The 15,822-nt window shown below is 35.9% G+C and overlaps 1 long non-coding RNA gene across 1 annotated transcript; it reads right to left on the reverse strand.

Moving 5' to 3' along the window:
* Positions 1-4,378: 4,378 nt before the first annotated feature.
* On the reverse strand, positions 4,379-11,848 carry LOC147531996 (uncharacterized). Its single transcript, XR_015227805.1, has 4 exons — positions 10,592-11,848; positions 8,914-8,969; positions 4,662-8,384; positions 4,379-4,556 (listed from the first exon to the last, which is right to left on the reverse strand). It is a non-coding gene; the product is annotated as an uncharacterized LOC147531996 (long non-coding RNA).
* Between the last annotated feature and the right edge of the window lie 3,974 nt (positions 11,849-15,822).

Raw genomic sequence — 15,822 nt, forward strand, 5'->3', positions numbered from 1 at the left:
AGATTTGATCTTGGTCATTGAATCATGAAATAAATAGCTAATAAAGAGAAAAAAATGAAGATGCAACTCCTCTCGCCATTATTGTGTAAATAGTGTTAATGAGCTTTAAATTTGTACCATTCCTTGTAAAACTTAACAATAAATCGGGTGGTCAAGATTTATCAAGGATTTTTATCCCTATATTGTATCATGGTGATTTGTGCTCATCTGAGATGGACGTCTAGATTTATCTTTGGTTTGTCTTTGAGTTTGTCCTAGTCATCACTCTTCATTCTGTTTTATATAATAGATGTCCACTAAAAGAAACGTAGTTCATTATATGTTTTTAGTACACTATAATTCCTATGCGTATAACACATATTGGTGAGGCATATCTTAAATGAATTTCTCAAATAGTATCCCGTGAAATTATGTATCTTATTGCTTTAAACTATGATTTGTGTAACATGAAATTATCTTTGAAAGGTATTTAGTGTAATAGCTCTAACCTACCTGAAACAAAAAACCCCAGGACTCTGTAAATTGTAACCATGAGTTACTTTATAACTCGTGTATATGTAAAATATCCATTAATTTTGTCCAACTCACTGCTTCTCGCCTACATGGTTGGTGATGTAGATTGTTGCGGAAGCGTAAACGTAATGGAATCCACCATTGTTAATAAACTAAACTAACGAAATAAAGTGATAAAATAACGATAAACAATAAACTTGATTAATAATAAACTTGGTTGATAATATTCTCTGATCTGGTTAATAAAGACAGACTAAACTTCTCTTATATAGAGATTGTACTTTCCTAGATAGACTCGAATAAAGAAAGAAGATAACTACTAAGGATACTTTCCTTGATTGCTAAGACACTAAAACATAGAAACCCTAAATACCTAAACCTGAGAACTATACTAATGTAGTAACCTGGCCGTTAGGCTCACTAATCTCTTGGCCGAAAGGTCCATTAAGGGGATGGCCGCCATCATACTCCCCCGCTGTGGAACAACTTGCCCTCGAGTTGGTGTCGTCATAAAGCGGATCATCCAGGTAATACAGATATATATCAGCGATGTGGAAGGTAACTTTGGCGACGATTTGGAAGGCAATCCTTAGTTCCCACTTTGCGCGAGATTTGTCGGAAATTGAAAGACGACAAATAAGGATCAAATAACCAACTAAAATCCAAAACCCATGATGCGAAAGATCCCGCGAAATCAATTGTAGGAAACAAACTTCTAACAAATTTCTAACAAATTTCTACATCTTTTGTCATCTAGTAATTCAATGAAGAGGATCATGATCATCACATTATTCTCTCTAGAAAATTCAATTATGAGTTTTGTCATCCAATCAAACACATGCCAGACTTCCTTTCCTTTAAAACCATTTTTAATCATCCTATTGAGGCTTCGACCAACGAGTGAAGAATAAACAATGTTGATCCTGCCATCTTTCCATGGTAAAGCTTGCCACTTAACAATCTTCAAGAAGGTGTGAAATAACATGAACAAGTACGAAGAGAGACTTATTGTTGCAATTCCCCTAACTTCTTCACCAAGAGACGAAGTATAAACGAAACCAACTCTAATAAAGGTATTGATATGGAAATATGTAACGTCGCTATGACTCTCTAAAACTAGCTTCCCACGTTCATCTTCGTGAAGTAAAATATAACTTTATCATAACTTGTCAAGTTAGGCAATACCATAAGTAAATCTTTGCTTACTCGAAATAACCGAGTAGGTGAAAAACCTCTTAGCAACATTTTATCGAACAAGTGATAGACGTCAACTTCTACACCCAAGTCCATTGTTTCTTGGAGTGAACTATCCCCATTATTTAGTTTCTTAAGTTCAGGAAATACCATAGTATCCATGAAAGCATCCAGCAGGTCGATTTCATTATCTCCTCCTTCAGTTGCCGTGTTAAAACCTTCGAACATTATTTCTTCTTTTCCCCGCTTTTCTCTTTCGGGTTCTCCTTTCTTTCTTTTTAATTCCTACCACTCCTTAACTCTCCTCTTCTTCTTGTTCGTCTTCTTGATGGAGATTGATTCATTAATGGAAGATTGTGATTCAGTTTTGGATTGTGATTGAGGAGGAGTTTTTTCAGATTCAGAAGAGCTTTTAGTTGAAAGATCAAACACAACTAGCAGCAGGTGTCTATGTTCTTGAATCATAATGTTGGTCGGCTTCAAATCTCTATAAATAATACCGAAATCGTGTAAATTCTCCAATGCTATAACTAATTCCGTCGCATAATACCTAATAATAGCATCGGGAAACATTCTCCCTATCTCGCGTTTACGCAAGGAATTAAGATTTCCACCGGCGCAATAATTAATAACCAAACCAACGAGTTCATCATAAACAGTAACTCCTTTCAATTTAGGTAATAAAGGATGATGAAACAAATTTAAAACATCTCGTTCAAACCCGATACGTCTATATTCATCAATTGAATTTCCATTGGTTTTCCGATTTTTGTTCTCAATAAAAGATTTGGAGATAACTTTCAAAGCTAGGTTTTCATCCGAAAACAATGAAAGTAATCTAATTTGTTCTGGCCGAGAAATACAACTCCTTTCGTGGACGAAGTTAACAAGCTCTTTATGTCAGAATCAAGTGAGGGAGACTGATTTTTTTCGAACACTCGATACCACCACACTCATCACTTTTCATCTCTTCTACACCAATGGTTTTTTCTGGTTTTCCTTTATGTACACTTTGCATGGTTGGTAGATATCGAACTGCTTTCATGCCACTGTATATCTTTGTAACCTCTAATATGTTTCTTGCTCTTGCAAAAGCATCAAGCATCACAAGAATCGAACTTTTACTTATCTTGGAACCCATATCTTGCAACTCTTTAATAACCACATAAAGCTCATCCAACCGCCCATCAACAATCAAAACTCGCATTAGGCCATTAATAGAATCAACAGTAGGGGAAGGATCATCTCTCATCATCGTGGTAAAAACTGGATGTGCCCGTTCGTAACGACCATTGGAAGCGTAAGTATTTATTAAAGCATTCCATGGTTTTCGACCGACTAGAGGATAGTTCAATATGAGTTTTCCCACTACGTTTTCTACCTTGTGACATAGCTTTGAATCTCCATATGCTTCAATTAATTCAACATACTCAGAAGAGTCACCGAGTATGACACCTAGACAATCAACCTGATCGATCAAATAATGAGCAGTTTCATGGAAGCCTAATTTACAGTATGTATGAACTAGACTTTGGTAAAAATTCCGAGAAGGTTTCACACCATAGATTCTGAGTATTTTATGATTCGACCCAACAAATTCGTCTCCCAGGAGTATATATGGATGAAATAAACTGCACGATCTTGTGTTTTTCAATTTTTCTTTATTCGTCTTAACGAACTTTTCTTTCTCCATCGTTGAAAAACTAGTATTTTCTTTATCATGAACCTCTCCTTCAACAATATCAATCATAGTTGTCGAAGGAATTTCGGATAATAATTTGTCCGATTCAATTCGAGATTCTACATAAGAAAGGTAGTCATTCAAAGGAAGAAAAATATACCTGAAAATATCTTTCAATTGAGCCCAATCATCGATGAATTCATTTCCTTGATCGACGAGTTCCCATTGCATCTCGTTAAATTTTTCATAGACTCTCTTAGACAAGTGTTGTTCAACGAGAAAAACCTTATCTTCACCACGAACCTCTTGGTTTATAAACCAATCTTCCATCTGTTGAATCCAAAAACCTATATGATATTGACAATCAAATATAGGGATTTTGGAAACAACATTAATTTTGTTTTGATCTTTTCGATCAACATAGAGTTGTTGTGCATCCCTAAAAGGATCCCAACCTAAACGTGGAAAATTTTTCCAACATTCAAGATGAGAAGTGTCTAAAAAAAATTATTTGTTCCCAAATTCTTGAAGCTCTAAAAACCAGCTGATGTAGATTGTTGCGGAAGCGTAAACGTAATGGAATCCACCATTGTTAATAAACTAAACTAACGAAATAAAAGTGATAAAATAACGATAAACAATAAACTTGATTAATAACTTGATTAATAATAAACTTGGTTGATAATATTCTCTGATCTGGTTAATAAAGACAGACTAAACTTCTCTTATATAGAGATTTTACTTTCCTAGATAGACTCGAATAAAGAAAGAAGATAACTACTAAGGATACTTTCCTTGATTGCTAAGACACTAAAACATAGAAACCCTAAATACCTAAACCTGGGAACTATACTAATGTAGTAACCTGGCCGTTAGGCCCACTAATCTCTTGGCCGAAAGGTCCATTAAGGGGATGGCCGCCATCAGTTGGAGTGATAAGAGTTATAATCTTCCATCTTAGACGTCAAGGATTCGAGGCATAATGAACAATTTCAAAAAAACAAACTCATTGCTTCTCCCCAACTATATTACCAATACTATGGAATTCTGATCAATTTTTTCCCAACAAAAGAAAAAACATACATATATGAACACAAATGCATAAGAATAATTTGACTAAAGATAATCGTATCAACACGGTCTTGCAGTCTTCAAAGAGTTGCAGCACCTAGAAGCATTGAGTACGATATTAGCAACATATAGAAATAAGATAACGTCCCAACTGCAAAGACAAATTTGTAATGTTTCAGAGGGATGGTAGCAACACAATTACCTGAACGATTCAAATAGCCTAATTATCAATAGTTATCTTCTTGCCATTCAGTACGACATTAGCAACATTGGTTGCTTCTGCAAGACTTAATAACAACTGCTGATTAGAATATTAACAACACAAGAACATCAAAAAACAAACCAGTTAAATTGGCAAAATAAATAGTTAAATAGTTTGGAGAAAATTTAAACCAAACTATTGCAACCACATACTGTTAACCAATCAGTCATGCAACTGAAAAATTGAGCAACAAACCTTGTCATATGATTGATGTCCTAATGATCAAGTTGAGTAACAAACTTTCTCTGGTGGAAATTTTTGTCAAGATCCCCATGAGGTAGGATGAAGGCACCTCCTTGTAGGATCTCATAAAAACTAGCTAGCTAACCCTTCAATGAAGTTCCAGAAAAAAAAATCTACAATTAACACTTAGAGAAAAATATTGTTCTTGCAACTGAATTGTAGCTAAGATTCTAAGAAAAAACAATTTCGTTTTGGCTTTCAAGAGGAACTAGTTGTACATCCAATTGAAAGTTATTAGAAGTGAGTTCCATTAGAACTGGAGCATAATAAAGCATAGGGTGAGTAAAGTATTGACGTTCTTCTATATTTGCTTCATTTGGAGATTGCAATGCCATATAAGAAAGCGTGCAACCTTATTAAACGTAGCGATTTTGTGTACAAACCCAAAGTAGAAAACAACAAAGTAAAAGAAGCAAACTATTAACAACCACCCTGGTTCTGATCATTTGTGTATGACAAACCTCGTGCTTGAGGGCTGCAGTAGTTTGCTACACAACAGAAGTCTTGAAGGGCCTACGGACCACAATATCATGATTTGAACGGGCTCTATCCGAAAAAATGTCAAATTTCGGCAATTCTTGACAGCAAAAACTATTTAATCAACTCAAAATTTTGGTTTTGCTCAATGATGTCTCTCCAGTTATTTTCCTGTTCTCTCCATACAATTACTTGGTTAACAAATGGTCATAAAATCATTACGAAGAAGCAACTCTAGTCTCCTAGAAATGACGTAAATAAACAACCAATATGCTCGCATATTATATAGAATATAGTAGTGGCGTACTATAAGAACGACACTAAGAAAATAACGCATTAAGAATATAAGCAAAACACATGATATTCACCGTATGAACTCTACTTAATAGTTAAACACTTACAATATTAATACTTAAATTTGAGACAAACATCTCATCAAACACTTATCAACAATCAACATATGAACTATACTTTAAACAAGAACACTAAAATCAACCAAACCTCAAATCGGGTATTTGTTTCTTTTCTTTTCCGTGGATTTTGGAACTAATTAAATGCTCATTAAGAATCTAACTAAATAAATTGAACTTCAAGTGGGAGAAACGATGAACTGATCCATCAGGAACTCCTATTAATGGTAAATGATGAATTTTCCAGCATTGGTAATCAACCAAATAAAAACAAATAGAAAATACAGATCCTTTGGTGAATGAAAGTAAATTGAGAAGAACAAAATACTAAGATTTGCGGTGTGCCCTGAAATCTTGAACAAATGAAGAAAAAGTTCTCTTAACCTGAGAAGTCATCGTATTATAGAGGGAGCTGAGACCAGAGTTCGAATTTACCCTTTCCGAATAGAAAATAGAACTTGTCAGCAGTGGCGTGGCTGAGATTTGGGAGCCCGATGCGAGATTTTAATCGGGCCCTTAAGAAATAATATGAAAAAATGAAAACACAAAATATATAAAAGTACAAAACTGTTTGACCATAATATTTTTAACGACATCATGCAAAAGTATTATGTAAGAATTTATGCACGAGGGTACTATATTCATAACTAATTCGCTTAATCTTTTTTTGAAATTTTATAATGTGATAATGTATCAAAAACACAATCCCCAGCTACAATAGACAATTAGGATGATTTAAATGGTTCAATCATATGATCTCGAGAAGTATTCATATAACAAATTAAACATGTAATTAAAAGAGTTTAACAATAAATAAGAATTCAGTTTCTGCAATAATACATATAGAGAAACAAAAGAAGAAATGTGTATATTTCAAAATGAAAAATAATCAACAATTTAGTATAAAAAATAGTTCATGTGTACATCAATTGTCTTTTAAACTCTCCAACGATTATAAGTGAGTCCAAACACTACTTAAAACTGATTAGGGTAATATGACTTTATTAAAATTGTGACTTAGTAGGTAGACTTAGTAATTTTGATTGGGAAGAGAGGTCCTAAGAATGACCTAAGCTGATCAAGTAGCGAGACTATATAGACACAGGAGTATACATTGGCCCTTGACCCCAACATCTTGGAGTGCCCTAAAGAATATCTCTTAAAATGTGATAACAAAATAAATGTTGGGAAAGGGTCTCGCAACCTCTCGCGCGCTCACTATAGCTCCGTGCCAGCTAGGCTATTTGTAAATTTTGTTAAAATTTTACTCTTACATCTATATGGCTGATACTTAGCAGTTCTTACAAGGGGGCGTGGCCTGGTGCGGTCGCACCTCTAGCACCCCCTCACCCATGCCCCTGTTTGTCGGAAAAATAATCTTAGATAGCATAATACTGACAAAATACTAGCATTTCCGGGGTACCCTGAATTCTTGAACAAATGAAGCAAATGTTTTCTTAGCCTAAGAAACTATCGTATTATAGAGGGAACTGAGACCATAGTTCAATTACCCTTTTCGAGAAATAGAGCTTGTCAGAAAAATGTTCTTAGCTAGCACAACACTCTAAAGGATCATCCCACAACCCTAACAAAATTTTTCCCTTTCACAACTTCACACAGTCAAATCCACCAAAAAAATACAAGTTCTTACAAATCAGCATTTGGTCATAGAAAACATTGGGTACTCAATTAGATGATCACCAAATAAATGTACAACATAAACCCAATTGAATCATACAAAGACATGAAATGTAAGAGTTAAATGAAAATTGAATGACCCGAAAATTGTAAATCAAGCCAATCAAAATCATAACGTAGAGAAAGCATAACAAAACTTAATAACCACAAGTACCAAAATCTCTAATCCAAAACTTAATATCCTAATCAAAGTTCCATCTCATTCTAGATAAGGTTCTAGTAGAAGATAAACATAAGTGATATTCCAACCCAAAAGTATAAACATAACCAAAAAGTATAAACATAGCAAAAAAGTAAACTGATCTTGACCAGTGTCGATTGTGTCTGAGGATTCAACCTCTAGGGTTAAAGAGGAAAAACACTCCCTATCAAGATCATAACCTTCTACTTGTAATTTTTTTTTGTTGAGGAAAAACAAAGACAAAAGGCAGGTCCTAGACTGAGTGCCAGGTCTTTCTACAGCGATGATTCTTCCCCCGGTTAGATAGTTTATCTGCTTTCTCGTTGTTGAGCCTCGGCGTGAAGAGAAGATTAAACTGTCGAACTCGTTCCTAAGCCTGAAAATTTTATCCATATGTTTTCCGGATTGTCATTGGATCGATGTTTTGTTGCTGTTGAGATAGTTGATAAGATTTTGATTGTCACTTTCTATCTAGATTTGCTGGATTTTGAGATCTGTTGCCCCATTAAAGTGCCCATAAGATTGCCTGACATTCACATTCTTCTGCGGTTTGTCCCGTGGTGGTGTCTGCTAGAGCTGCTATGAAGGTAGCTTGGTCATCGTGCATGATACACCCGATGCCTGCTGGATCATTTAAAGAATTGAAGGAAGCATCTACATTGATTTTGATGAAAAGGGTGTCAGGTGGTGTCCATACGCCATTATTGTTCTTGACTGTTCCGTTTTTTATCGTGGTGATGTTTGTCATGTTACTCAAGATGGTTGTTATTACCTTAACGGGTGACTGGTATCTCGAGGAAAATAATTTGTTACATCTAGCATTCCATATAAACCATAGAATTTTAGCAAATAGGGATACCTTTTCCGCTTCCGTATCTTTCCATTTAACGATCCATTCTTTTAAGTTGGTGATATTTTCTGTCATTACATTAAAATGGAACCATATAGGGCGAGCATAGTCGCAGTGTAGTTTCAATGTTGTCCCAGTAAGTGCAGTTGAAGATATTACCGATAAATTTGATGATTTTGTCTCGTACTGGTAAGCTATTAGTGCAACATTTCCATAAAAATAGTTTCATTCTAAGAGTAGTATTGGTATTCCAGATAAATTGCCAATCGATCATTCCATAAGAATTATTATAATTTCGCAAATAATGGTACATAGATCGTATAGTGAAATTACCTGATTTGGGTAGGGTCCATCTCATTGTGTCTTCTTGTTGATCCTGCAGATTGATACTAAAAATAGCATTGCATATATCAGTAGTAAAGTATTGAGTTATAATGATCATATTCCACGTATTATTGTTAATAAGTTGGGCCACTGCGGTAAGGGTGCAGTTCCTATCGTTAGTTAGTGGTGGTGGGTGATTTGGGATCCAGTTTTCATGCGAGATATTAATATTGGTACCTTTACTAACATCCCAAAAGATCAGAATGTAGACCTGATCAAAATGTTTAACAATGGACTTCCAAAGCCAGGAGTGGTTAGGTCTAGCAGAGTTAGGTTTGCAGTCCTTGGGAAAAGATTTAGCTTTGAGAATCTGAGCCCAAGGAGTGTTAGGGTTTTTTAGAGTCCTCCAAACGAGTTTAGTGAGGAAGGCTTGATTATCAAGAAAGGGAAGCCTGAATCCGAATCCTCCAAGTTTGCGAGGAAGACAGATTGTGGACCAGTTGATGGTATGAATGGATTTGGATTTTCCCCACAAGAAAGACCTTTGAAGGGTCTCAATGCGATTACTTATGCCTTTAGGGATGGAAAAGCATTGCATTTGGTATCGGGGAACGACCGCTGCAATTTTTGATATAACAACTGAACGACCAGCTTGGGAAAGAAGATTGGTTTGCCACTTGGACAGTTTGTTCTGGATTTGGACAAGCAAGGAAGAGAAAGCTTGCTTCTTGTTGGCTCCGATAAAAAGGTGAGTACCGAGATATTTGTCGAGGGAAGAGGATTGGTGCACTTTTAGGTTGCGGATAATCATTCTTTTGAACTTCGGGTGGGTATTCTTCGAAAAGAAGATGGTGAATTTTGTATAATTGATCATCTGACCAGAAGCCTCACTGAAGATGCTGAGGATGTTTTAAGCGTAGAGATGTTATCCAAGGAGTTCTATCCAAAGATGATGCAGTCATCCGCGAAAAGAAGATGCTTGATAGTGAGATTAGCCTTGGGGACCGAGAAGCATATAAATTGGTTAGTGACCGTCCCAAAAGGCTCACCCTAAAAGGTCTATACCGCAAAGCACGGTGGTCAAGTAGTAAACCCGGTAAGACCGGAGTCGATCCGCACAGACTAGTCAAACCCGTTCTTAAACTTAAAATTAGTCTGATTTTCCTTTGAAAATTGGTTTTGGTGGTGATCGGAATAATAAAATACTAAAACAAATAAAAGAGATGAACTCAAATGGGGGTAGTCTAGAGTTTATGAATCCACTACATAAATTAGTTTTAAATACAAGAAACTAACTGACAAACTCTCTTTTTTATAACTCAAAATTTCAGATAATGAACTATCTTAATTCCGTGAGATGTTTTCGTGTAAAACCGACTATAATGCAATTGTTTCGCTTTGAAAAAGAGATATCTAAACTATTATCTATCCATTAATAAGTATACACCATCAAAGAATTTAACCTAAGTATGATGCATCAAATCCAAAAGCATAGACAGTGAATAGAAAATCAATTTAACTAACAACTTAGACTTTGAAGCATAATAAAGAGAATTAACCAAATAAGAACGTGTCTCTAAAAGCTCAAAAATGAGTTTCATCTAAACGCTAGATAGGGGTTCTAGTTACTCATAATGAAAAATAGTAAGTATGAAAGAATAAAAGAGAAATACGGACGAAAACATACCTTTTCTCACTAATTTTCCTCTGCCAGCCAAACACACTCTTAAGGAAATAATTTTCAAGCAGTGTGGGAAAATGATTTTCCAGCAGTAATCTCATTCCAAATATGGTCTTCTTCTCCACTTCTTTTCTTCTCTCTCTGTTTTGTTTCAATTTCAATTCAGCAATAGTAAACAAGTTGAAGATGAAGATTATATTAGATTAGAGAATAACAATCCTCTCTCTCTCTCTCTACAATTCTCTCTCTCTCTCTCTCTCTCTCTCTCTCTCTCTCTCTCAATTTCTATCACTACTCTGTTTGTCTCTCTGTTTTTACTTTCTCTCACACAAAGAATAACAAAGAAAAGAAAGACTAGAAGATGATGATGCCAATTTCTATTCAAGAACCTCCTGGCCGAACTGCTCTCTATTTTCTCTCTGACTTTTCTGTTTTAGTTGAGCTTAAGAGAGGATTCGATCCCCAAAGATGAGATACCATCCTTCTCTCTGCCATTCTTTTATATAGGAGAAGAAATAAATCAAATAAACCAGTCGATTCAAATCTCCTCTGATTCCCTATAATCTCTGTAATTTCTTCTCTTTTATCTCTCAAATCCTCTCTAATTTCCACTTTCTCTTTTAAAGAAAAACTTCCTTTTTTCAGCCCCTGACTTCCTCTTCAAATCTCTATCCAAATATTCTTTTAATCATCCTCTCTCTCATTAGATTCAACCGAATCCATCTTTATTCGTCCTCTTTCCTTCTCTGCTTTCAATCTCCATATCTCCTTCAATCTTCATTATTGACAGCACAAATTTTCCTCTGACTTCTCAAATAAATCAAGTCTCTTTCCTTCACTACAGATTTCTCTATCTTCAGTGTAATATTCCATTAGAAAAATACGATCTCTATTATCACTCTCTACTGTAAAATACCTGCTGTCTAAATATCCACATCTTCTTTCTTTCTATTTGACGAATTTGAAGAGATTAGAAAGAATAAAATGATTCTCTCCCTGTTTTTATCTTTATAATGTAACATATGAATCCCTCTAATACCTTCCTTTTCAATATAGAATAAAAGGAAAGAGATATCCATCTAGAGAGATAACCGATCAGTTCCAACCGAGAGCTCTTCAATCGAATCTCTCCTTCTATCTCTGTTTCGATTCCAGGTTTCTAAAGAAATCTCGATCAACTCTTATCTCTCTTTCTTTCCTTCTCAATCAAATCTCTAAATCTTTCTCTTTATATTGTTTTAATAACATCTAACAAATCTCCAAAATTTCCAACTCTCTTTCTTTCCTTGTCTTCCCATCTCTCTCTCTAGAAAGAGAGATTTTATACTCCCTCTTAGGTTCGGGTATATATAATAAGAAGACCAGAGGAGGCAGATCCACAAATATTGGGAACTAACCTGTTGTTGCTTGCTGGAAATTTAGGAGTGATATGGTGTAGGAGAGAGCAATTTAATAGAGTGAGACGACGCACTTCAGAGGTGATGACATGTGTCCGCAGAGAAACCAGCCGTTAGATATCGTACCTTGCGGAGGAAGTATCGTAGTAACCTATAACGCAGTACATGTAATCAAGCCTAGAGAATATCCCAAAAGTATCCCGCTAGGGCCCACTGTAGTATCGAAATTTTCATCCTGTCCCGTCTGCGCCACGTGTCTCTGAAGGTCCCGACTTGACCCAAACTTTGACATGGTCCATTTTTCATATCAGGACTTTGATTTGACTCTCGTTTTCGTCGTTGGGTTCGTCCTCTACTCTACTCTACATCAGAGCATCAACATTGACCAAAATTAGCATAACATAATCTCCAAATTACCAAAATTCCCTCAGGTGTGCCTTTCTTCTCCCGTTTTTGTCTATTTTCGCGCTCAATTCCGTAGAAGGCAATTGGACAAGAGAAACAGACAATTCATCAGAGTAACTGCCCGAAATGGGCTAACTAACTCGAGTTAAGAGATTCTGATGTAGATTGTTGCGGAAGCGAAATAATTTTAGAATCCATTACTATAATTAAGAAGAGAGAGAAGAAATAACTAAAGATAAACTAAAATAACTGTAAAGGAAGAAGATGCAATCAAGGGATTTGTTTATAACTCAATTCAATGTCTTACAAGATAAACTGAACTTCTCTTATATAGAGATTATGCTTTCCTAATTAGACTCAAAGTGGAAAATAAGATAACTACTAATATTACTTTCCTTGATTGCTAATATTCCTAAACACAGAAACCCTAAATAATAAAATAGGAAACTTATAATAATATAACTTCTAGGCCGTTGGGCCTATAGTTGGGCTAGCCGTGAGGCCCATAGGTGGATGGCCGCCATCATACTCCCGTTCCGTAGAACAACTTGCCCCCAAGTTGGTGTCTTCATAAATTGGTTCGTCCGGAAAAAATGGATAAATATCGGAAACATTAAAAGTGTTAGAAATATTGAAATCCGATGGAAGATCAATCACGAACGCATTATCATTGATTTTGTGGAGAATCTTGAAAGGACCAAATTTCTTTTGACCCACTTTCTTGAAAGTGCCGACTGGAGTTTGCATCTTGGAATCAAAGACCATAACGTATTCGCCAACTGCAAAATCTTTAGAAAAAAATTTTCCCGAACCTTTCGAAAAAGAAAAGATTGGTGGTATCACATACAATGACATCACCAAAGCAATTCTTAGTCCCCACTTTGAACGAAAGTTGCATTGGGTTTGAAGAACACCCACTTGAACTAAATCACTAACTTCAATCCCATATTGCAAATAATATTGCAAAAACAATTGTAGGAAATAGACTTCCAACAAATTGCGACATCTCCCATCATCTTTTAGGTTGAAGAAATAATATAAAATAGTATCCTCTGCACTATGTTTATGAGCTCTTAAGATTATCTCGTCATCTATACCTTCGATTATATGTAAATAAACATGACGGGAACAAAAAGGTAATTTGATAGTCTCTTCACTCCATTTTCTGTTAGTATCCATCATCTCATCATCTTTGTAATCATATTTGTTTTCATCTTCAAATATCCAAAGCTTCATAATGTAACCACCCGTTCTAAACAACAAAGCCACACGAACTCCTACTTGTATCAGATCAGCTATTGGATCAAGTATATGATTCAAACAAATCACGTATTGATTTGGATGCTCATTAAAAACAAAATTAGGGATTTTGATTGTTCTAAACCTCTCACTTGTAATATCAAATGCCACTATGCATGAAGGACCAACGCCATCATTACGTATATTAAACGCTAAAAGCGTTTCAGTAATCCAGTAAATACAACCATTCACATAAGCAGAACTTGATTCTACTAATGTAAGAGGTGGAACCTCTTTGATCCTTCTCCATGAATGACTCCCTATTGGCAAGACTTCACAAAAAATATGACCTGTAGGTACATCCACTGGGCTACCATTTGAAACAAAAAACCCTAACCTAGTTACAAACGCTACACATACTAATTTGTGTTTGGTAGTATAAGGATCAAATCCAAGTTGGTAGCTTCTGTCAAACCAGCCTAGCCAATCAGGATCGCCACCCTTTTGTTCTTCTATAGGTAGTACTAATGATTCAATCCATGGTGTTATTTGTCGAGTGGCGATACTGTATATACGAACAGAATAAGATGCTTTTGAGTCGATGAGACAAATTAAACCGTTTACAGGCTTTGAAACACTATGATAGAACCAAGAAGGCGTTTTACATACCGTGGTAATAGATGATGATGATCTTCGACAAACAAAATCGGTTGTCAAATAAAAATCCAACTCGTGATAAACGGTGCCAAGTTTAAAGGAAAAATTTCCAGAAAAACGACATCTTTTTGGCCCTTGTTCTAGAACACTGATAAAGAGATGGGGTTGTTGAGATCGGATACGGTGTGAATTGATAGTTGTAGTATCTTGTTCAATCAAGTGGCACCATCTAGTACATACACACTTGAATCTCAAAAGATATTCCACTGGGACTCCGCTTAGTATCTCGCTTAATATATTCTTATCTCTAAATATAATTGAACCTTTCTTCTTCTTCTTCTTCTTCTTCTTCTTCTTCTTCTTAAATTGAAAAGTTCTAACTTTAATCCACTTAAATTGACAAGGTTCAGTTTTAACACACTTCTTCTTCTTGTTCTTAATTTGAATCTTCTTATTCTCATCAACATTGTAAGATTCTAAGGATTTGCCATTATCTTCTGGCAACTTCTTAAATTGAAAAGGTTCATATTCAACACACTTGTTTTTCTCAACCATGTAGAATTCCAAGGGTTTGATATTAGAGTTTCCACCATTAGAAGGTAAAGCAACGAAAGATGGAGAATTAGAGTCTGAATCGAAACCTTCTTCTTCAGAAGAGGATTGAGATTGTTGGGTTGGGGAGTTAACCTCATGTTTCTCTACAGAGAATTTTGACTTAGCGGCTTCTTCATCTTCCTCGTCGTCTTCATCCTCATCTTTATCTTCTTCATCCTCGCCTTCAGTTTCTTCCTCTCCTCCTTCAACTTCTTTCTTTTCTTCACTAATTTCTTCTTCTTGTTCTTGTTCTTCTTCTTCTTCTTCGGAAGCTGAAGCTGCAGGAGGGTTTTCAAGTAATGGAGAACGGCGTTTGGGAGCCGAAGTGAGACTTTCTGAGGAACAAGGAAGGAATTGGAAAACTGGTACCTTCGATTGGGTTTCTTTTGAATTATTATCATCTGTTTCTTCATCGTTGGTGATGTTGTCCCGGTTTGGTAATGTTGTCACTGTTTCGGTGGTGATATTGTTACGGTGGGATGGTTGTTGCTGTTTCGGTGATGGTGTTGTCACGATATCGATGGTGGTGCTGTCACGGTTGGGTGGTAGTTGATGTTTCGGTGGTGGTGCTGTCCCGGTTGGTCCGTTTATAGTTGTTTGTTCCTCCGTTACTGGTCTTAGTGTTAGAATTCGTCGGAACCAAGAAAACTCGAATGTGTTAGCCCGGCAATGATAGGTGGCGTCGACGTCAAAAATCCATGGTCTCCCAAAGATAAGATGACAAATATCCATGTCTACGACGTCACAACAAATTGAATCACGATAGTGAGTACCAATGGAGAACGAGAACGTACATTGGGTTCTTACCGATAATTCCTTTTGATTAGAAATCCAACCAACTTTGTAAGGATTTGGGTGTTCAGTTGTAGGTAGTTTAAGAGCATTAACAAGTCGTTGAGAAATCATGTTCTCTTCACTACCATTATCGATGATGAAATCACATAC

This window comes from Eschscholzia californica, unplaced genomic scaffold, assembly GCF_041429995.1.
Source record: "Eschscholzia californica isolate CP2 unplaced genomic scaffold, dmEscCali1.0.p SCAF_6, whole genome shotgun sequence".
NCBI lineage: Eukaryota > Viridiplantae > Streptophyta > Magnoliopsida > Ranunculales > Papaveraceae > Eschscholzia > Eschscholzia californica.